The sequence below is a fragment of the Hyla sarda genome, chromosome 9, assembly GCF_029499605.1.
Source record: "Hyla sarda isolate aHylSar1 chromosome 9, aHylSar1.hap1, whole genome shotgun sequence".
Taxonomy (NCBI): Eukaryota; Metazoa; Chordata; class Amphibia; order Anura; family Hylidae; genus Hyla; species Hyla sarda.
Genome location: NC_079197.1, coordinates 83828798 through 83851411, shown reverse-complemented (window position 1 = coordinate 83851411; position 22614 = coordinate 83828798). Strand labels below are relative to the sequence as shown.

General features: G+C 44.1%; 1 protein-coding gene across 4 annotated transcripts in view; it reads right to left on the bottom strand.

Moving 5' to 3' along the window:
* The window catches only part of LOC130290356 (actin-binding protein WASF3-like), a 183878-nt gene that overhangs the window by 46808 nt on the left and 114456 nt on the right, over positions 1-22614 (bottom strand). The window lies entirely within an intron of this gene.

The following is a 22614-nucleotide window of genomic DNA, read 5'->3' as shown; positions in this document are numbered from 1 at the left end:
AGATACAGTTCCTGGGGCATTTTGAGACAATGTCCTTCACAGGGATTGTGAACAGATGAACTTGGGCAGAGTCCATGTGGCATTGCAAAATCATGTCCTTACATGCTCCAATGTGTGAGGGTATTAATAACTGGGATTATGAAATATAAACATGTGAAATATTTTTGGTCTTGCAACTGCATGCTTAGCAGATATTTGGTTAAGATCGGGCTTCCGGAGGCTTTCTACCTTTCTGTTAATGCAGACCTTCGGCTTTAGCTACTTCTCCCCATAACATTATAAAAGTAAATACACCTTTTTTTTCATTATGACAACACATAGGAATGTTACCTATATACACAGTAGCTCTGTCACTGTACGTGTTACTTAGACCTCCACAGGAGAACTCTCTGGCCACAAGAGTACCCTGCATACGATGGACAGGAAAATAATTAGACATTAAATGACTATTATGGACTGAATGTTTAGACTGGTAAGCTACAGTCCTAACTAATTATATGACATTTGACTATTTAGATACAGACGTGCTATGTAAATCACTATCTGTACATTAAATGAATTTAGAATTATTTATTCTATACTGACTGGACGTAAGTATAGTATTTGCTAATAACTTTTATACAAAAATACTTTTACTCTCTATAGCTGGTTGGTAACTGTCCATGTGTGGACCTTTGGGATCTGCGAAGCGCCACTTCTAGTTAATCAGGAACTGACTGTACTTCTGAACTTCAGCAAGCTCTTCTTCCGCAAACACAGGAGCTGGAGTTTGTTCAGGATTTGCTGGAATCGGGACCGCTGGTACTTGAATTGGAGAAGCCGGAGCTAGTGCTGGCACTCTGGAAACAGGTATATAAGTTGGAGCCAATGGTGATAGAGCAGGAACTGGCGTGGTGACTAACGCAGGCTGGACTAGTCCTGGTGCTGGAGGCAAACAGATGAATGCTGGCTGGCCGGGAGTGAACATAGGGAAATCCATAGATGGATGAATCCCTTTGCCAGGAACATATTCTCTCGCAGGTCTGACATCAGGAGGAGGCGGTGGAGGACATACTGGCAGATCTTCCTTCAGGCAGATCTTGATATGATTTTGGTGGACAACATGTGTCTCATACCAAGGCTTCTGAACTTTGTACACATCAGATTCGGGATAGGGTATAGCCGTCACCGTGCATGGCTCTGTTTCCCAGATGGAGTCCAATTTGTCCCTTCTCAGGAACTTCCGTAGCCATACTTTGTTGCCCACCTGGAGTGGTTTGGTTGAGGCATGGCGGTTGTAATCGTCTTGTTGCCTTTGTCAGGCCTCGCCCATTTTCTTACTGACAATCTCCTTGGCCTCTTGAATCCTCCTCTGATGGTCGGAAACCCACTCAAGCTATGCTTGTGTAGAATTGTTGATTGGGGCTTGCAACCCAAACATCCGGTCTTCAGGCAGTTGCCCGTGTCGTCCCATCATCAAGTAGAAGGGGATGTATCCAGTGGAGCAGTGTACGGTATTGTTGTAAATTTCTAACAACTCAGGCAGTAACCTGGGCCATTCTTCTTGTCTTGACACAGAGGCTGCTCGCAGCATATGGATGAAGACATGGTTGATGCGCTCACAGAGCCCATTCCTCTGAGGGTGATAGGCGGTGTTTCGGAGTTTCTTCCAGTCGTGGAATAGACACAGTTCTTGGAAGAGTTAAGCCTCAAAGGCCATTCCATGGTCATTTAGGACAGAGTCAGGACATCCAAGGGATTGCACCCACTTAGAGTAGAACATCTGGGCCGCTGTCTTAGCTGTGAGATCTTTAATGGGTAAAATGACAACCCATTTGGAGTAATGATCCACCATGGTGAGAGCATAGGTATACCTGGAACGAGTAGGAGACAATTTCACGTGGTCTAGCGCAACCAACTGGTTGGGTCTCTCACTCTGGATGGAGTGGAGGGGTACTCTTGCGTCCGTGCGCACATTCTTGGTGACGTTACAGACAGAACATTCACTGCACCATTTCTCAATGTCACTCCGCATTCCAATCCAGTAGAATCTTCGCCTGACAGTGGCTTTGGTCTTGTGGACTCCAAAGTGCCCCAAATGGTCATGATGTGCGTTGAGGACCATCACTGCATCTCTTCCGGGAACCAGAATCTAATGAAGTCGATCACCAGAGACCGGATCCAAAGAATTTCGGTACAACAGTCCTTTGTACACAAACAGTCACTTCCTCTGTCGCCACAGACGTTTCAACTCATAATCACACTGGGACGGGTTCGTATTTTTTTTCGCCAGAAGGTAGTCCAACAGATCCCCCATAACTCGACTTTCATATTGGAGAGTCTTCCAGGTGTACAGGTCTTCTTTAACCTTTTTGGACCTGAGTTCACTGTCCATGAGGGCGGTCACAACATTCTGGTTCACAAACCGTTGATAAAATGGGGGCATCTCCACGTCTTCCCACATGTCTTCAACAGGTGGTTTCTCGCTGGGGGTCATCCGAGACAGTACATCGGCATTAACGTTTGACTTGACGCTTCTGTACTTGATTGTGAAGATGTAATTAGCTAATCTTGAAACCCATCACTATTCAATGGCACCCAACTTGGCAGTGTTCAGGTGGGCCAACGGGTTATTATCCGTGTAGACAATAAATGGCGCGGCAGCCTCTCTTGTCCATCTTGAACTTTAGACAGGACAGCTCCTAAACCTTCAAAACTGGCATCAGTATATAGCCGGAATGGCTGACTGTAGTCTGGATACGCCAATATGGGTGAATCTGTCAGCACACGTTTAAGAGCTCGGAAATCTGTCTCTTGCTCTTCGGCCCATTCAATAGGTAGTCTTCCATTGTAATTCTCCTTTGCCGTACCCTGTAGAAGAGCTGTGAGGGGTTCTGCAATTTGAGCGAAGTGTAGGATGAAGCGGCGGTAGGAGCAGGAAAATCCTAGGAAGCTCCTGACCTCCTTCACCGTGCACGGGGTAGGCCAGTTCTTGACAGCATCCACCTTTTCCCCTCCGCACTGACAACGTGGCCCAGGTAATGGACTTGAGGTTTGAGCAAGTGACACTTTGATGGTTTGATCTTCCACCCAAGCTTGATCAAGACTTTAAAGACATCTAACAGATGACTAAGGTGATCCTGGTATGACTTGGAATACACGATGACATTGTCCATGTACAGTAAGACACTTTGGAAATTCAGATGACCGAGGCACCTTTCCATCAGACGCTGGAACATAGCAGGGGCAGCCCAAACGGCATACTTTTAAACTCGAACAACCCCATGGGTGTCACGAAGGCGGTCTTCTCCTGGTCTAATGTGGCCATGGGCACTTGCCAGTACCCACTGATCAAATCCAGGGTGGAGAAGTAAGCAGGAAACCCGAGGGCAGTAAGCGACTCCTCAATCCTTGGCATAGGATAAGCATCCTTATGTGTGACATTGTTCAGTTTCCTGTAGTCGACACAGAAGCAGATGGTTCCGTCTTTCTTCTTGACCAGGACAAGTGGCGCTGCCCAGGGACTCTAACTTTCTTGTATCATGTCCGCCTCTTTCATGTCGGCCAGCATCTTCTTGACAGTCTGATACATGCCTGGCGTGACCAGACGGTGTCTCTCCTTGATGGGCGGGTTGTCGCCTGTGAGGATTCGGTGCTGGATCATTGAAGTTTTCCCGAAGTCTGTGGGGTGTTTTCTAAAAGCTTCATGATACCCTTTGGCGACATTGATGATCCCATTGACCTGGTCCCGTGGGGTAGTGTCGTCCCCAACTTGGAGCTGTGGCCACCAGGGCTCTGGGAGATTAGTACTGGATCCACTGGTAACTTGAGACGCATGCTGTCGGGCCACTAGATGCTCTGCCACGATGTCCTTCGTCTCTAGGAGGTACAACTGAGCCACTGGAGTATACTTGGGTAAAACGGTAGCAAAATCAGACAGGTTCACTAACAGTACTGGGACTCTTCCACATGAGACAGTGATGAGGCTCCTCACAGCTCAGACTAAAGGATTATCTTCTAGCTGCAATGGTTCCAGCAAGGTCTGATAATCCCGATTCTTGACTCCGGGACGTGCACGGCACCATATGATAGTTTCAGTGTTTGGTTGTAAGGTAACCGACCTGAAGTCTTGAACTTGTACTCTGCAGATCTCGCCTTGCTTGTTGGCAAACTTCTGTTTCGCTTGTAGGAATTTCAGGTGATGCAGCACAGCCTGCCGGTCTGAAGGGGGCATATGGGGTAGAGAGGCATACAAAGCATCCAAAATCTCAGTAAAACAATTCCTCATAATGTTCATCCCCAATGTAAATTCAGAAGCCCCTTTATCTGTCACATTGGTTACAATCACTCCCTGCCATTTAAGTACGTGTTCACCCAGTTGAATGGCTGGCTCCCAGTATCCATGTCTGGGGACTGGTTGCCCATTACCTGCAACTACTCTGAAATTAACATCCTCAGGCTCACATAATAGACTAGCATCCCAATGCTGGTAAAAAAAAACTTTTAGATATGGTAGATACTTGTGATCCTGTATCTATCAATGCCTCTAGAGGTACACCTTCTACAATAACTGTTACAAGGGGGCAGGAGGTGAGAGTCCTGATTTAGGTCGTTGGACCTGGTGGCTGTTTTCCTGAGGGCCGGTTCTCAACCTCATTCCATTTGACCACTTAGGGACCAAGGGCGTACAGGTATGCCCTGGCTCCCTGGTACTTAAGGACCACGGGCGTACCTGTACCAAGCACCCCGTGCAAACCCCTGGGGGGGGTCCTGAGACTCCCTCCATGTCGGCAATCGTCGCAGATCTGCGACCCGGTGACCCAGAAAATAAAGGGATCATGTTGGCCAAGACACCCCGATCCCCCTGAAGGGATAGGAGTAAGGTAACTCCTAGAGGGAAACTCACTGTAAACCCCCACCTGTGTGAATGTACCCTAAAAACACTACACAACACTACACTAACACATAATAAAGGGTAAAACACTACATATACATCCCCTTACACTACCCCCCCCCCCCAATAAAAATGAAAAACCATGTCGTACGGCATTGTGTCCAAAACGGAGCCTCCAGCTCATTCCTGGACAGCCACCGACTGTCCAGGCATGCTGGGAGTTTAGCAAGAGCTGGAGGCATCCTGTTTGGGAATCACTGGCGTAGAATACCCCTATGTCCACCCCTATGCAATTTCTAATCTAGTCCTGAAATGCGCATGGCGCTTTCTCACTTTGGAGCCCTGTCATATTTCAAGGAAACAGTTTAGGGGTATTTCCTAAACATATGGGGTATTTCCGTACTTTCCGTACTCGGGAGCAATTGCACTACAAATTTGGGGGGCTTTTTCTCCTTTTACCCCTTATGAAAAGGAAAATTGTGGGTCTAAACCAGCATGTTAGTGTAAAGCAATAAAACATGTTACACTAACATACTGGTGTTGTCCCATACTTTTTATTTTCACAAGAGGTAAAAGGAGAAACAGACCCTCAAAATTTGTAACGCAATTTCTCCTGAGTATGAAAATACCCCATATGTGGGTGTAAAATGCTCTACGGACGCACAACAAATACTCACTGCACCCCTTATTCAATTCTGTGAGGGGTGTAGTTTCCATATTAGGGTCACATGTGGGCAGGTCCACTGTTCTGGCACCACGGGGGAGCTTTGTAAATGCACATGACCCCTGACTTCCATTCCAAACAAATTCTCTCTCCAAATGCTCAATGGCACTCCTCCTCTTCTAAGCATTGTAGTTGCCCGCGGTGCACTTTACATCCACATATGGGGTATTTTCATACTCAGAAGAAATTAGGATACAAATTTTGGAGGGCATTTTCTCCTATAACCCCTTGTAAAAAATGTAAAATTTGGGGAAAAAACTGCATTTTAGTGAAAAAATTTTTTTTTTCATTTACAAATCCAACTTTGACAAAAAGTTGTAAAACACCCGTGGGGTGTTAAGGCTCACTGTACCCCTTGTTAGGTTCCTTGAGGGGTGTAGTTTCCAAAATAGTATGCCATGTAGGTTTTTTTTTTTTTTTGCTGTTCTGGCCCCATATGGGCTTCCTAAATGTGACATGCCCCCCAAAAACCATTTCAGCAAAATTCACTCTCCAAAATCCCATTGTCGCTCCTTCCCTTCTGAGCCCTCTACAGCGCCCGCCGAACACTTTACATACACATGAGGTTTTTCCTTACTTAAGAGAAATGGGGTTTCTGTAAAAATTCAAAAACTGGGTCTACAAGTGAGTGTAAAAAATGAAGATTTTAAATTTTCTCCTTCACTTTGCTGCTATTCCTGTGAAACACCTAAAGAGTTAACAAACTTTCTGAATGTCATTTTGAATACTTTGAGGGGTGTAGTTTCTATAATGGGGTCATTTATGGGTTATTTCTATTATAAGGCCCTTCAAATCCACCTCAAAACTGAACTGGACGCTGATAAATTCTGATTTTGAAAATTTCATGAAAAATGTGAAAATTGCTGCTGAACTTTTAAGCCCTCTGATGTCTTCCAAAAGTAAAAACATGTCAACTTTATGATGCCAACATAAAGTAGACATATTGTATATGGGAATCAATATAAAAAAAAATTTGGAATGTCTATTTTCCTTACAAGCAGAGAGCTTCAAAGTTTGAAAAAAGCAATATTTCAAATTTCAAATATCGACGAAAATTTACCACTATGTTAAAGTAGAATATGTCAGGAAAAAACAATCTCAGAATCAAATTCATAAGTAAAAGCATGCCAGAGTTATTAATGCTTAAAGGGACAATGCAAAAAATGATCTGGTGCTTAAAGGGGTTATCCAGGAAAAAACTTTTTTTTTTTTTTTATAAATATATATCAACTGGCTCCAGAAAGTTAAACAGATTTGTAAATTACTTCTATTAAAAAAAAATCTTAATCCTTTCAGTACTTATGAGCTTCTGAAGTTAAGGTTGTTCTTTTCTGCCTAAGTCCTCTCTGATGACCCCTGTCTCGGGAAACGCCCAGTTTAGAAGCAAATCCCCATAGCAAACCTCTTCTAAACTGGGCGGTTCCCGAGACACGTGTCATCAGAGAGCACTTAGACAGAAAAGAACCTTAACTTCAGAAGCTCATATGTACTGAAAGGATTAAGATTTTTAAATAGAAGTAATTTACAAATCTGTTTAACTTTCTGGAGCCAGTTGATATATATATAAAAAAGTTTTTTTCCTTGAATACCCCTCTAAGGTGAAAATGGGCTTGGTCCTTAAGGGGTTACAGGGGTACTCCAGTGGAAAACTTTTTTTTTTTAAATCAACTGGTGCCAGAAAGTTTTGTAAATTACTTCTATTAAAAAATCTTAATCCTTCCAGTACTTATTAGTGGCTGTATACTACAGAGAAAATATTTTCTTTTTGTATTTCTTTTCTGTCACAACCACAGTACTCTCTACTGACACATCTGTCCATTTTAGGAACTGTCCAGAGAAGCATATGTTTGCTATGGGGATTTTCTCCTGCTCTGGACAGTTCCTGACATGGACAGAGGTGTCAGCAAAGAGCGCTGTGGTCGAGACTGAAAAGAAGTACAACAAGAAAATAATTTCTTCTGTAGAATACAGCCGCTAATAGGTACTGGAAGAATTAAAATTTTATAAAAGAAGTAATTTACAAATCTTTTTAACTTTCTGGTATCAGTTGATTTAAAAAAAAATTAAACCACCGGAGTACCCCTTTAAATCCCAGCACTGCATTTTCCAATGGCCAAGCTTGTTACAATAGGTGCAAAAAGGTCTTTGAGTCCCCGAGTATCTATTGGGTGGGGATATACGGTAACTGGGATTGCGAGGAGCAGGGGCAGGTTTCCTGGGTAAGGGCAGTTCTCGGTCAGGTGGAGCAGGCCGGGTGGCAAGCTCCATAACAGCCTTAATTACTCAATGTCTTGCCTAACACTGCGTATATCTGAGACTGTAGTAACTGGCAAAGTAGGTTACACTGGGGCAGAGACAGGGGATGGTGATGGTATAGGCCTATATGCTGGCCATGAGCGCATGGTCCTGTTACCTGCTGTTGCTGGCAGGGCTGGGACTTGCATGCGCCCACATGCGAGCCCCAGTCCGTCACTCACCTGGTGCTTCTCCTGCCACAGCCTATGCTTCTCTGCTCGGGCGCATGTGTCCCCGTTCCCTAGGGCGCGTGTGCGCCGGAGCTTAAAAGGGCCAGTGCGCTCATTAGTGTAATTCACCTGTGGCTCATTGATAAATTCCCCCACCCTCCTCACTTCCCTGCCGGATCTTTGTTGCCTTGTGCCTGAGAGAAAGCATTCCTGAGAGTTGCCTTACCGTGTATCTGATCCTTTGCTCTGTGACCTGACCTTGCTCCTCTGACGCCTGCCTACTGACCTCCTGCTACGTCCTGATTACGCTACTTTGCCACCTGCCTTGACCTTCTGCTATCCTGACTACAAGCTGCCTTATCCCTCCTGTGCCTGTCATCTCCTCAGCCGCCTGTGTGGTCAAGCCGTGCCAGTGAAGCGACCTGGGTGCCGCCTGCCGCAGCAAGTCCATCCCGCTTTGCAGCGGGCTCTGGTGAAAACTAGCGGCACCTTAGACTCCGCTTCCTGGTACGGTCCGAGTCAGCTGTCACACAGGTCCATCCACTGGAGTTCCTGTCTTCTGAAACTTGAATGTTACAGTAAGATACAGCCATGGATCCTGCTGAGGTACCCCTGCCTGAAGTCGCGGATCTTCCCTCCGTTGTGGTACGTCAGTCACAGCAGTTGGCCCGAAAGGCGCAGCAACTTTCTCAATTTTCAGCTATGATGCAACAGCTTTTGGCCTGGCAACAGCAGTAGGTATCACAACCTGGCCCACTCCCACCACCAGCTTCTGCAGTGTCTTCTGGCTCCCAGCTACATCTGCCTTTACCTTCTAAGTATGATGGGGATTCCAAGTCATGCAGAGGCTTCGTTACAATGTGCTCCATGCACTTGGAGCTCATGTCTGAACTGTTTCAGACGGAACGTGCTAAGGTGGCCTTTGTCATTAGTCTACTGTCCGGAAAGCCCTGGCCTGGTCTACACCAATTTGGGACCGTGGGGATCCAGTAGCTTCCATCTTGATGGCTTTTCTGGCAAAATTTTGATGTGTCTTTGAGGAACCCGCACGTGCCTCTTCAGCTTTGCTGAACCTATGTCAAGGGAATTCTTCTGTTGGTGACTACGCGGTTCAATTCCGCACTCTAGCCTCAGAACTAGCATGGAATGATGAGGCCTAGTGTGCCACATTCAAAAAAGGACTGTCTAGCAGGATTAAAGATTCCCTTGCTGCACGTGATCCTCCATCTTCTTTGACTGAACTTATTCCCTTGGCAAAAAATATTGGGAACCGTCCTGAACACGGAGATATTCTCACCTGGCACCTGTGTTTCAATGTCCACCTCTACAGTTTCCTGCTCCTCTTGCCGAAGAGGCTATGCAAGTGGATTGTTCTTGTCTTACGCAACAGGAGAGATCATGACGCAGTGAGAATTTGTGCTTGTATTGTGCTTACCCGGAGTACTTCATCAAAGACTGTTCTGTTCGTGCACAGTATCCGAGAAAACGCCCGCACCTAGGGCACGTAGGAGACGCATCCCAAGGTGTGAATACCACCTCTCCTCGCTTAAAGCGTACCCGTCAGATCACTCAAAAAAACAAAATTGTAATATGTTGCTCAGTATCTCATCCTGATCATGTACATGTACTTTGTATGTGTCTGTGACCTACATTTCTCTCAGAATTAGCTTTATTTCTGAAATACCTTAATTTTGTCCACCAGAAGCAGGGGGGCGGGTACTCACTGTGATAACCACTCCCCCTCCTCGCACTCCGTCTCCTCAGTCCAGTGCTTCCCAACCAGGGTGCCTCCAGCTTTTGCAAAACTACAGCTCCCAGCATGCCCACACATCATTTGGCTGTGCAGGCATGCTGGGAGTTTTAGTTTTGCAACAGCTGGAGGATATTATTGTAGTCCCCTTTTATTACACACACACACACACACACACACACACACACACACACACACACACACACACACTGGCTTCATATATTCTTTACACATACACATTAGATAGACACACTGATTTACACACATACATATATCCACACACACACACACACACACACATATACATGCAGGGACACTTACTTTTTCGTCTGCAATGCATGTTTCTGACTCTCACACTGATGTCTGCTGTGTGAGAGTCGGCAGCAGTCTTCCTGCCCCTCCCCCTCCCCTTCTCTTCACATGAGTCTCTGCAGTGTGTACATCCCCTCCCCCCCTCCAAAACGTCCTGGAGTCCAGGACGAAGCAGTGTAGACAGAACCACTAAATGCATCCCAGGTCGCAGGGGGGGGGGGGGCAGTTCTTTGACTGGCTTTTTCAGTACGAAATACAAAAATTTTTCTAATGAAAGCAATTGCAAAACCTATTGGTTTTGAATGCTTTACAATATATCAAAAGTTTTTATATCTGACAGTGCCCATTTAATTATTTCTGTGCAATTCTTCGCTTCTACCAAGTCTTCCTTCAGTGCTACAGCATTTTTGGATTCTGGATCAGCAGGTGACTTTATTGATGCTTCTTTGGTCCACAAGTATCATCTTCCCCTTACTTGGCTTGCCAAGCCCTTGTTCACCTCCTCTGTTAATGGACAAAATCTGGACTGTACGGTTCACTTCTGTACTGAATCTCTTGTCATGCAAGGGGGTGTGTTGCATAAAGAAAAGATTGAATTCTATGTTCTGCCACACTGTACTTCAGAGATTCTTCTTGGCCTTCCTTGGCTGCAACGCCATTCTCCGAAACTGGATTGGAGAACTGGAGAGATTATTTGCTGGGGACTATCCTGTCAAAATCTTTGCCTCCAATCAGTTCAGTCTAAAATATTTTTTCGTCCTCCTCCTTTACCTGGTCTGCCACCACCTTACCAAGATTTCTCTGATGTTTTCTGCAAGAAACAGGCTGAGTCTCTGCCTCCACATCGTCCTTACGATTGCCCTATTGATCTTCTGCCTGGTACCACTCCTCCTTGTGGAAGCATATACCCTTTATCATTTCCTGAGACCAAAGCCACAGCTGAGTATATCCAGGAGAATCTCAAAAAGGGATTTATCCGTAAGTCCCCTTCTCCTGCCGAAACAGGTTTCTTTTTTGTAGGGAAGAAGGATGGCTCACTCCGTCCATGCATTGACTACAGGGGATTTAACAAAATCACGGTCAAGAACCATTACCCTCTACCTCTTCTCTCAGAACTTTTTGACTGTCTACGTGGTGCCAAGGTCTTATCCAAATTGGACTTACGTGGAGCGTATAGCCTCATTTGTGTCTGCATGGGAGATGAATGGAAAACGGCCTTTAATACTCGTGATGGACATTTTGAGTATCTCGTAATGCCATTTGGTCTCTGCAATGCTCCAGGCATTTTCAAGAGTTTGCCAATGATATCTTCTGTAATCTTTTCTACACCTGTGTTGTCATATACCTAGATGACATCCTGATCTTCTCTTCCAACTTAGAGGAGCATCGTACTCATGTTCGTCTGGTTCTTCAGCGATTACTGAAGAATCATCTCTACGCCAAACTGGAGAAATGCCTGTTCGAGAAATCTAGACTTCTATTTCTTGGCTACATTGTCTCTCACCAGGGCCTGCAGATGGATCCAGATAAATTGTCTGTAGTATTGGATTGGCCTCGTCCTTTGGGCCTACGTGCTATTCAACGCTTTCTGGGATTCACAAACTATTATCGTCAATTTATCCCACATTTTTCATCCTTAGTTGCTCCAATTGTGGCTCTCACTAAGAAGGCATCTAATCCTAAATCTTGGCGTCAAGTGGCTGAAGATGACTTCTCCCGTTTAAACTCTGCGTTTGCCTCTGCTCCCGTGCTTACAAGACCTGATCCGGAGAGGCCCTTTGCTTTGGAGGTTGATGCCTCATCTATTGGAGCGGGGGCCATTCTTACTCAGAAAAACGCCAAGGGCAAGACTGTTTCTTGTGGGTTCTTCTCCAAGACCTTCTCTCCATACACTTTCTGTCACAATTTTTGTCGCACACGCGTGCATTTTACTCTGCAATATTGGACACAGTTCAGACTGGGGGGGTACTTTTTGCATAAGGCGCACACCCTTATCCTGTTCGTGACGCCAAAAGTTGTGGTGAGGGTGTGATGAGGACACATGTTATTACCCTAGGGACAGATGGCATTAACCCCTTGTGTGCCGAAGGTATGCCACCGGATCCTGGGCTAGGCACGGGGGCAAATAATGACTCAGATGCCAAGTTACGGAAAAACGGCAGCTTTACTGAGATAGACAGGTGTAACAGTCTTAACAGCTTAGCCAGGCCCAAGGAGGTGACCAGTGACTTCAGAGACCTCAGGACTTTCTGGGACTTGTAGTGGACTTGGACAATTTGATGCAGGGCCACACTGACTTGACACAGATTGATCTTGACTGACTTGACTGGAACTGACTATACAGACTTCACCCCGTATGTCGCTTACCAGGTTTAGGCATCCCTAGGACACCAGACACTCTCTCTCAGGACTTGACCTTGCTATACTCAGTAGAGAAGAGACTAAGAGAATGAACTAGCTCCACCCAGGGTTTATATGGGGGAGACTCTGGAGGGGTCTCATAGGTCACCCTGTAGGTCACATGGTCACTGGTACCTTCCTTGGTTACAACCCTTAGCAACATTATTTAAAGGTATATGAGAAGGTATACACATTACAATAGATAACACAGGTGGTAGTTAACTACTTAGGGAATATAAACTAAATAGGGGCCCAGGGGTCATTGAAATAGAGTCCGCCAGACATGACAGCAACTGTACAGGGGTGCAACTCCTGTACTGGGCCACCACACTGGTCTTTATCTCATCCTTCTCCACTATTACACCCAGATTATTTCTCAAAGGGACATTTTTGGTGTTTATTGTATTATTACTTATGTAGGAGAAGTATATTTTTTGGGTCCTTCTTTCTCTCTGTTTTTATCTTCCCTACTTTTATTTGTATCTTTTGAATGAATTTTTTTTCCTCTTCAAATTTAGATAGCTATAAGTCTTTCAATGTTCCACTTACATGGCCATATGAGGAGGTGACAAGTGTACTCGCATATCAGGGGAGTCAAGAGTACAAAAATGATGTGGTGAACAGAAAAAATCTCCAGTCCTGGCGCTTCCCCCAAATAATGTAGGTGTATTAATATAAAGTTCTGGATATACAGTGGTTAGCAGAATTAAACGCATTTCGAGCTCAAACTGAGCTCTTTCTAAAGACGAGCAGCCCATAGATGCGCGTCTTAAGAAAGAGCTCAGTTCGAGCTCAAAACACGTTGAATGCTGCTAACCACTGTATAGCCACAACTTTATATTAATAAACCTACATTATTTGGGAGAAGGACTGGAGATTTTTTTCTATTCCACACATCATTACTGACGACTGGGATCCAGGTGAGACTGGGTAATTCAGGGCTGCTGACCCGCATATATGCGGATATGTTGTGCTCTTAGCATAACCAACTTTGGTGAGCAAAGCTGTCTTCATTGTTTATATTCTAAATGACAAGGGATAATACACTAGGATAGCGCTCCGATCTTTTTAGCCTCCAAGTGTACAAAAATGGTATTTTGTAACAACTGCGAAATGCATGTCTCAAAGAAAATAGGAGCTACATTTATTATGGCTCTTCCTTTCATTGGGATCTAAACTATGTGTTTGATTATATATATATTTTCAACTTGCCCTCATTGAGCTTGACTTCTCTTTTCCTTTTCAAAAGAAAAGCTATTAAATACTTTAGAATTAAACACATGTTTAGCATTTCCACCAACTTTACAGCTTATATTCAAGTATCCGACATTAGATAAGAGTCCAAAAAGAAAAGCTGCTATTTAGGTTCGGTAATATCTAATGAGTGTCAGAAAGGGATTAATGTGGAGAATGTTATTAAGATCTGTAATGTGCCGATGATGAATCCCTTCTAATTTTGGTCTCTTCATTACAAGAAGCCTTAAGAGGTGCCATTACATTATAGCAGGATGGCCTATACTGCAGTTTTCTCATCTTCCAATTAACGAACACACGGCCTGATTAACAAATTAATGGGAAACTAAGCACTTAGGAAACAAATGCGTAATACAAGAAAGTCGCATTGGTCTGAACACAGCTTCTGAGACGAAAGGCCAGAAGTGACCCAATTAATTGAAATTCAGCTCAATTACTGCAAGGTTGGAGATACATCGATAATATTTTTTCTAATGGAATTTTAGCAATCGTGTTATACCATGCCAGCATGTACATTACAAAACAGTGTCATTTCAGAGGTAAATCAAGACTCCACCGTTATGCTGACAACATTGCATTATCATCTATATATATATATATATATATATATATATGTATATATAAAACTCAACGTGTGTGTGTGTATGTTCCAGTATCCCTTCCAAACCACTAAAGATATTAACATGAAACTTGGCACACATTACTTATATGTCAACAACAAACATAGGATAGGTGATTTAACCCTTACCCAACCCCATTTGCAAGAGTCGGGTTTTTATTTAAAGTTCCATACAAGGATATGGGAAATATATGTTACTGCATAACTTCCAAACAGCTGGAGATATTTCGATAATACTTGGTCACATGTTACTTATATGTCAAATAAAAATATATAATAGTTAAATTAACCCCTTACTGCCCCATATGTGAAGGATGGGGTTTTTGTTTCAAGTCCCATGCAAGTATATACGACTTCTGGTGTCTTACTCCACAAGCTCCGCTCTGCTTCTGGTGAATGCGTCAGTTCGGCTGGTAAGCCAAACCCTCCCTGCATGCCATGTCCTATCTCGCACAGACACTCCCACCTTTTAAGCCACACTCCTTTTATTTTCAGCTTACAATATCTTTACCACAATGCAGCACCACCTGAGGACGGGATATGAGGGTTAGAAATGAGGATTGGCTAGGGGACGGTATATGAGGACAAGATATGAGGACAAGATATGAGGACGGGATATGAGGTCAGGATATGAGGACGGGATATAAGGACAAGATATGGGGTCGGGATATGGGGATGGGATATGGGGTCGGGATATGGGGTCAGGATATAGGGACGGGATATGAGGACGGGATATAGGGATGGGATATGACGACAGGATATGAGGACGGGATATGGGGTTGGGATATGGGGACGGGATAATGGGTCGGGATATGACATTGGGATATAGAGACAGGTTATGAGGACAGGATATGAGGTCGGGATATGAGGACAGGATATAGGGACGGGATATGCGGTCGAGATATGAGAACAAAATATGAGGACAGGATATGAGGTCGGAATATGAGGAGGGGATTTGGAAGTATACAAGGCAGCAGAAAGAGCGACCCCAATAAATCAGCCGGTGGACACTAAATGCAATGAGCTAAGGAGAGTCCCCACAGTGCAGCCAGAGCACAGACTGCCCATCTTCGGTGCCTCAAACCCCCTATGGACAGCAGTCAAACGCAAATACAAGTTCATTCAGAAATAGAGAGAGAGGGGGGAGCACTCATGATACCGGACTTCATCTGCGGTGCAAATATATCTTTATTTCAGGTGCGAATCAACATGCAGGAGCTGGACACCAGGAGATCCTGCAGTACAGGGCGCACACAAGGGCGCTTCTTCAGACACACCCCTTCCGACACCTGACCCAGGTATATACACCTCTTTTCAGTCATGTGACGGCAGGGGGGCGTTTACACAGCTCAGGTAAAAGCAATACCGCAGAAGACAGATTAAAACAATGTAAAACCAACACATACAATATCATAAAAAGACGCTCATATCCAATCTATCATTGAGTCCCAGATTACCCTGAGCCTCGGTCCTCAAAATCCAACGTCCTTCTCTTTGAAGTAAATTTTTCTTAATATTGGTCCCAGCTGTCGGGATAACACGCTCAATTCCGAGAAAACGCATCACAGTAACTTCACTGTTGTGTTTATCGGGTATGTGCGCGATGAGCCGAGGTGATCCCTTTCCTGTCCTGATGGAATTGACGTGTTCCCGAAACCGCACATTGACCGCACGAGTAGTGCAGCCAATGTAGAAACGGTTACAGCTGCAGCGGATAGCATACACTACATTTTTTGTACGGCAGCAAAAAAAGTTTTTACATGGAATTTCAACCCCACCTAACCTCACAAATTTCTGAGTACATACAAAGCTACACCAATTACACCCCCCACATCTGGAATTGCCTTTTGGCAAATCTCTCTCAAGCCAGTTAGTACTGGGGGAGGGAATTTTTAGGGAGCTACTGACTAACAGATTCGTAAGATTTCTGCATTTTTTAAAGGTGATAAGGGGTGGGTTCCGAGTGAAGTCCTGCAAATCCGGGTCACCCTGCAGCAGGTTCCAATTATCGGTGATGGACTTTTTAATTCTCTGTGCCATAGGACTATACGTAAAAGCAAAAGCAAAGCGTTTCTGATCTTTGTTAGATGTTTGCCTATTAGTAGTTTTTCTTTTTAAGAATGTTTCTCTCTCAATGTTCGTGGCTTTTTTCAGAGCCAAATCCAATACTTTTTTCGGGTACCCCCTAGACATAAGCCTGGCATGCAACTCCCTGCACCTCGAAGTCCTCCCTACATGAATTAATCCTCCGCAATCTCAACAACTGTCCATAAGGGACAGCTCTTTTAACATGATCGGGGTGGTAACTTTCAAAGTGCAGAAGGGAGTTGCATGCCGTAGGCTTACGGTAGCCTTTGGTGGTAATGGCTCTGTCTATGATATTAACCATCACGTCCAGAAATTCCAGACTAGGGTTACCTAATTTCCATGTGAATTTCAAGTTCATGTCATTTTCAATGTTCAAGGCGGAGACGAAGTCCACAAAGGTGGACTGTGCCCCCACCCATACAATGAAGACGTCATCCACAAAACGATGATACTGTACAATGTGTCCAATAAACTTGTGTTGATCAGTAAGGATAAAATGTTTCTCCAGACTTGCCACGTACAGATTGGCAAATGTGCAAGCCACCGGGGTCCCCATGGCGACCCCGCTGGTCTGCACATACCAATCGGTGCCAAACCTGAACGAATTGCAGGTGAGAATGAACTTTAGGGAATCACATACAAAATCTATGTAATCAGGGCTTCTATCGGACAATTCCAAGAAGCTCCTGATCACATCCACACTCTTCATTTGTGGTATACTGGTGTAAAGACTTTCAATGTCTATAGACACCAGTATACAGTTGTTGGGGACCACAAGTCCCTCTCAAAAAATCATTGGTGTCCTTAACTAGTGCAGGGATTTCATCAAGTAGGGGATGAAGCAGGCAATCTACGAACTGGGAGATCGGTTCCGTTAGAGTCCCCACCCCAGAGACTATAGGTCTCCTGGGTGGGGACTCTAACGTTTTATGGACTTTGGGAAGAAAGTACCAGACCGCCTCTCTTGGCGTATCCGGTAGCAACCTTTCTGCCGTTTTTTTAGACAGCACGCCTCTCTCAAAGTAACATCTCAGAAGCGACTGTAGTTTACCTTTCTGGGACTTAAGGGGGCTACCAGGCAGTTTGTTATAGTGTAGGGGGTTCTCTAACTGTCGCAACGCCTCTTTTATGTAGTAATCTTTATTCATTAACACAGATTTTTTGATTATATTTTCTGCCTTTTTCAGCCTCTCCAGAGCTAACTTTTCCTTATTAGAGATGTTAACCGGGTCTTTGGGGTAATACAGGGGCTTGATCTCCTCCAGGACCCTTTTCTGGAAGAGGTCAAGGCCACTGCCGGATGAGACCTGCGGGCAAAATGTAGACCTCTTTCCTCCCGTAAATTCGGGTACCTTTACAAACTCGGGTTCAGGTTCCCCCTCCCCCGATAATAGATCCGTCAGTGCATACAGACAGTCCAATTCAGATTGTGGGGCGTCTCCAAGGACACTAAAACCCAGTGTGCCTATACTAACCGGTAAATCCCCTTCTGTACGATATTGCACACTTTCTTTATTACAGAAAAACTTTTTTAGACCAATCTTACACATTCCACGGAAAAAATCTATTTCAAAGTTGACCTGGTCGAACTCTTCGACCAAACAAAAATTCAGTCCCCTAGAAAGCAGAGAGTTAGTCGCCTCATCTACTACATAGTCTGACAGGTTGATGATTTTCAAATCCCGTCCAATCTCTTCTTGGGGATGTCCCTTTAAGTTCTCCATGTCACCCCCTTTTGTTTCAATCCCGATCCCTTTTCGTTTTAACCTTCTGCCCCCCCCCCCTTCGCGTTTTCCGCCTAAAGGGGTTGAGCTGGTTTCTGGTTGCGTTTTTTCTTGCGTTTTTTCTTCCCTTTCTCCCCTGACCCACTTGACTCCGAATTCGTGGTCCAAAAGTCGGACCTGCGCCTCCGGTTTCTGCACTTCCTTTGTGGCCTTTTGCTGCCAGGTTTGGTGAAAGAAAAAACGTTGTTGTTATCAAAGTCCAATTTATCACGTAGATACTTGTCCTTTTTACTCTCTTTTAAGGACACTTGTAACAGAGTAAGTTTCTTTTCCAGCTTCTTGCTAAAGGTGGAATATTGCTGTTCAGAATGTCTGACTCTGAGCTCCGTCTTTGCTTTCATAAGGTCCGATGTAACTATAGAGTACTCCTTTTCATTTTGTTTTATTACTGCTTTCATCATATTAATGGCATAGTCCAGATGGATTTGGTGCCAAGTCTGCAAAAAATCCGGGTCCTCTATAAACTGCGACGGTTCTTTGTAATGTCGCATCCCTCGTGGGACGCGATTACAGGCTTCATAGGACCTTCATAAGGACCTTTGATTGTCCAAAATAATCTTGTCTCTCTTTCTGAGAGTGTGGATATTTTTTGCTCCAGGCTCTTAATGCTCATGACCTGGAGTGCATCTTTTATATTGCAGGCAGCAAGGAAATTGTCCGCATCCTGGCGACCAGCTGTGAACGCACCTTCTGTATTCACACTGGGTCCGCTCTCTGAGTCCTCCGACTCAGTGTCCATAATTGCCGTTGAGCCTTCGGCCATTTTTTCACGGTGTGCTCAGATCCAAATAAAGCAATGAGATATACAAGGCAGCAGAAAGAGCGACCGGCACTCCCTATAAATCAGCTGGTGGACACTAAATGCAATGAGCTAAGGAGAGTCCACACAGTGCAGCCAGAGCACCGACTGCCCGTCTTCGGTGCCTCAAACCCCCTATGGACAGCAGTCAAATGCTTGGAAATATATACGACTTCTGGTGTCTTACTCCACAAGCTCCGCTCTGCTTCTCCTGGTGAATGTGTAAGTCCGGCAGGTAAGCTAAACCCTCCCTGCATGCCATGTCCTCTCTGACAAAGACAAGCCCACATTTTAAGCCACACCCCTTTTATTTTCAGTTTACAATATCTTTACCACAACGCAGCCCCACCTGACGGCGGGATATGAGGATTAGAAATGTGGATTAGCTAGGGGATGGGATATGAGGACGAGATATGAGGACGGGATATGAGGACGGGATTCGAGGACGAGATATGGGGTCAGGATATGGGGTTTGGATATGGGGATGGGATATGGAGTCGGGATATGGGGATGGGATATGGGGTCGGGATATGAGGTCAGGATATAGGTACGGGATATGAGGTCGGGATATGAGGACAGGATATAGGGACGGGATATGGGGATGAGATAAGAGAACAAAATATGAGGACAGGATATGAGGTCGGAATGTGAGGAGGAGATTTGGGGTCGGGATATCAGAAGGGGATATGGGGTCAGGAGTTAGGGATGGGATAGGAGGACAAAAGCTTCCTCCTTTTTTGCTTTTCCTCCCCCACAAGGATAAGGTAGGAAAAACCGGGCAGCGCCGGGTACTCAGCTAGTACTAAAATAAAAGCAATGAAAAAGTGAGATACTCATTGGAAATCTGCATTCTAGAATACATCATACATGATCCCAATGTAGCATTACACATTTCATATCTCTCTTCATCAGTTTAGTCAAATGTGTGCCAGTTTTTTCTCTGTCTTCAGACTGTGGTAGCTATCCTCCTCCCATGATATCTTTCCCCCCTGCCACCCCCATCCTCTCTTTGAGCTGGTGTATATTTCACTTCCCCTTACTGCTGATAAATCTGAGAAGAAAGTCCAGATTTATCTTATCTTTCTGTGAGACACGGCTAAATGGTAAGAAGCATTTAATGAACATTATTTAGCAAGTTGCTTAATTTTGCATTCAGGAAACAAATCAACAACAACAACAAAAATCACTGCAAAGTTGTCCATAATCTTTAACACCTTAAGGCATACCAGTACTCCCTTGGTTTTCGATGCTTAAGTACAGAGGGTGTACCTGTAAGCCCTGGTCCTGTTAACGGTGTTTGAAGCTTCAAACCCTGTGAGTTCTGACTATTATCAGCAGCCAGAATCCACGGTTAATGCCGGGCATCTGCGATGGGGCCAATCCCCGGCATTAACCCTTTAGACACCACAATCAAAATTGATCGCAATGTCTAATGTAAAAGTGAAATAATTGCAGTAAAATTGGCTCTTACCTGCCTCTTCGCCATCCGATCGGTCCTCTGCTGCTCTAGGAAGCTTCAGCAGGCTGGAGTAGCAGAGCACCGAAAACACTGATCAATGCTATGTTACTGCATAGCATTGAACAGTGTATGCATTCTTCAGATTGCATGGTATAGCCCCTTATGGGGACAAAAAAAAAAAGTAAGTGTGTGTAAAAAAAAGTTAATAAAAGTTATTAACCCCTTCCTAATAAAAGTATGAATCACCCCCCCCCCCTCTTTTCCCATTTTTTAAATAAAATAATATGATAAAAAATAAAAATAATCATATGTGGTAATGTCTCGTGCGTAAATGTCCGAACTATTAAGATATCATGTTAGGTAACTGCACGGTTGATGGCGTATATGTAAAAAAAAACTACCCAAGTCCAAATTAGCAAATTTTTGCTCAAAAATTTTTGCTCACGGAACGATGTCCCGATCAGCCCATGTCCACATGGGAGACCCCATGCATTCCGTCACCAAATGTGACTTCCTCAGACACCCCTGAGGAAGTCACATTTGGTGACAGAATGCGTGGGGTCTCCCCTGTGGACATGGGCTGATCGGGACATCGTTCCTCCTTTCCTCTGTCTGTGGTTTGCACACCTTGGTAACTATGTATATTATGTAGCTATTATTTTCTCCACATATATATACCTTCTGTCCTTTGGAGTATTTCGCCTGTACTTCATTATTTTGTGTGTTACTACAACAGGTGCTCATAGGACATTGGGGTATTTACCACATAGCATGTGTACTGAGATTGTATAGCATTGTTGAGGTTTAGGAGGAACCCCTGTATTTTTCACCCATGTCTAGTGGTGATCATTACTGGTCCCACTGTTGTTGTAGTGTGGCTCCATTGAGCCATTTTAAATGTTTTGATTGTGTCTTGTTTTGCTACGTGTGGTATTCTGTATAAATAAAAGCTTATTTTTGCACTATACATTGTTCTGGGTGTGCATCCATTTTGGCATTTCAGCTTGGTCTTTTTCTCATTGTGTATTGTTCATGCCGGATAGCACCCCTCTTTTTGTGATAGGATATGGATCATGCTTGAGCCTCCCCTCCTCTTTTCTTTTTTGAATCAATGATGCGATCAGTCAAAGAACAAGTATTTTCTCCTTTGTCTGTTGATCACTGGGTCTTTTACAGGGAGCAATAGTCAGTCTGTTCAGCTGATAGTTGTCTGAAGTAATAGACCCTAAAGCCATGCATTAGCCAAGACAAAGAAGGGGAATAGCTAAGCTGAGCCAGAAAAGAAAGTCAACCAACACACAGAAAGAAGGAGAAACCTGTGTCTAAAGGTACGGAAAAGAAGCTCCAAAGTCATCATCTGCAAACATCTCCAAAGTTTTTCAAAATTAAAATATATTAGTAAGTTTAACCCCTTAAGGATGCAGGGTTCTTCCGTTTTTGCATTTTCATTTTTTCCTCATCACCTTCTAAAAATGATAACGCTTTTAATTTTAAAATAAAATTCCATATGATGGCTTATTTCTTGCGCCACCAATTCTACTTTGCAGTGACATTAGTCATTTTACCAAAATATCCACGGCGAAATGGAAAAAAAAATTATTGTGCGACAAAATGTCATTTTGTACATTTTGGGGGCTTCCGTTTCTACACAGTAAATTTTTCTGTAAAAACAACACCTTATCTTTAATCTGTAGGTCCATACGGTTAAAATGACACCCTACTTATATAGGTTGGATATTGTCGTACTTCGGAAAAAAATCATAACTACATGCAGGAAAATTTCTATGTTAAGAATTCTCATCTTCTAACCCCTATAACTTTTTTATTTTTCTGCATACAGCCCGGTATGAGGGCTCATTTTTTGTGCCGTGTTCTGAAGCTTTTACCGGTACCATTTTTGTATTGATTGGACTTTTCCATCACTTTTTATTCATTTTTTCATGATATAAAAAGGGACCAAAAATACACTATTTTGGACTTTGGAATTTTTTTGCGCGCACACCATTGACCGTGCGATTTAATTAAGGATATATTTTTATAGTTCGGACATTTCCGCACGTGGCAACACCACATATGTTTATTTTTAT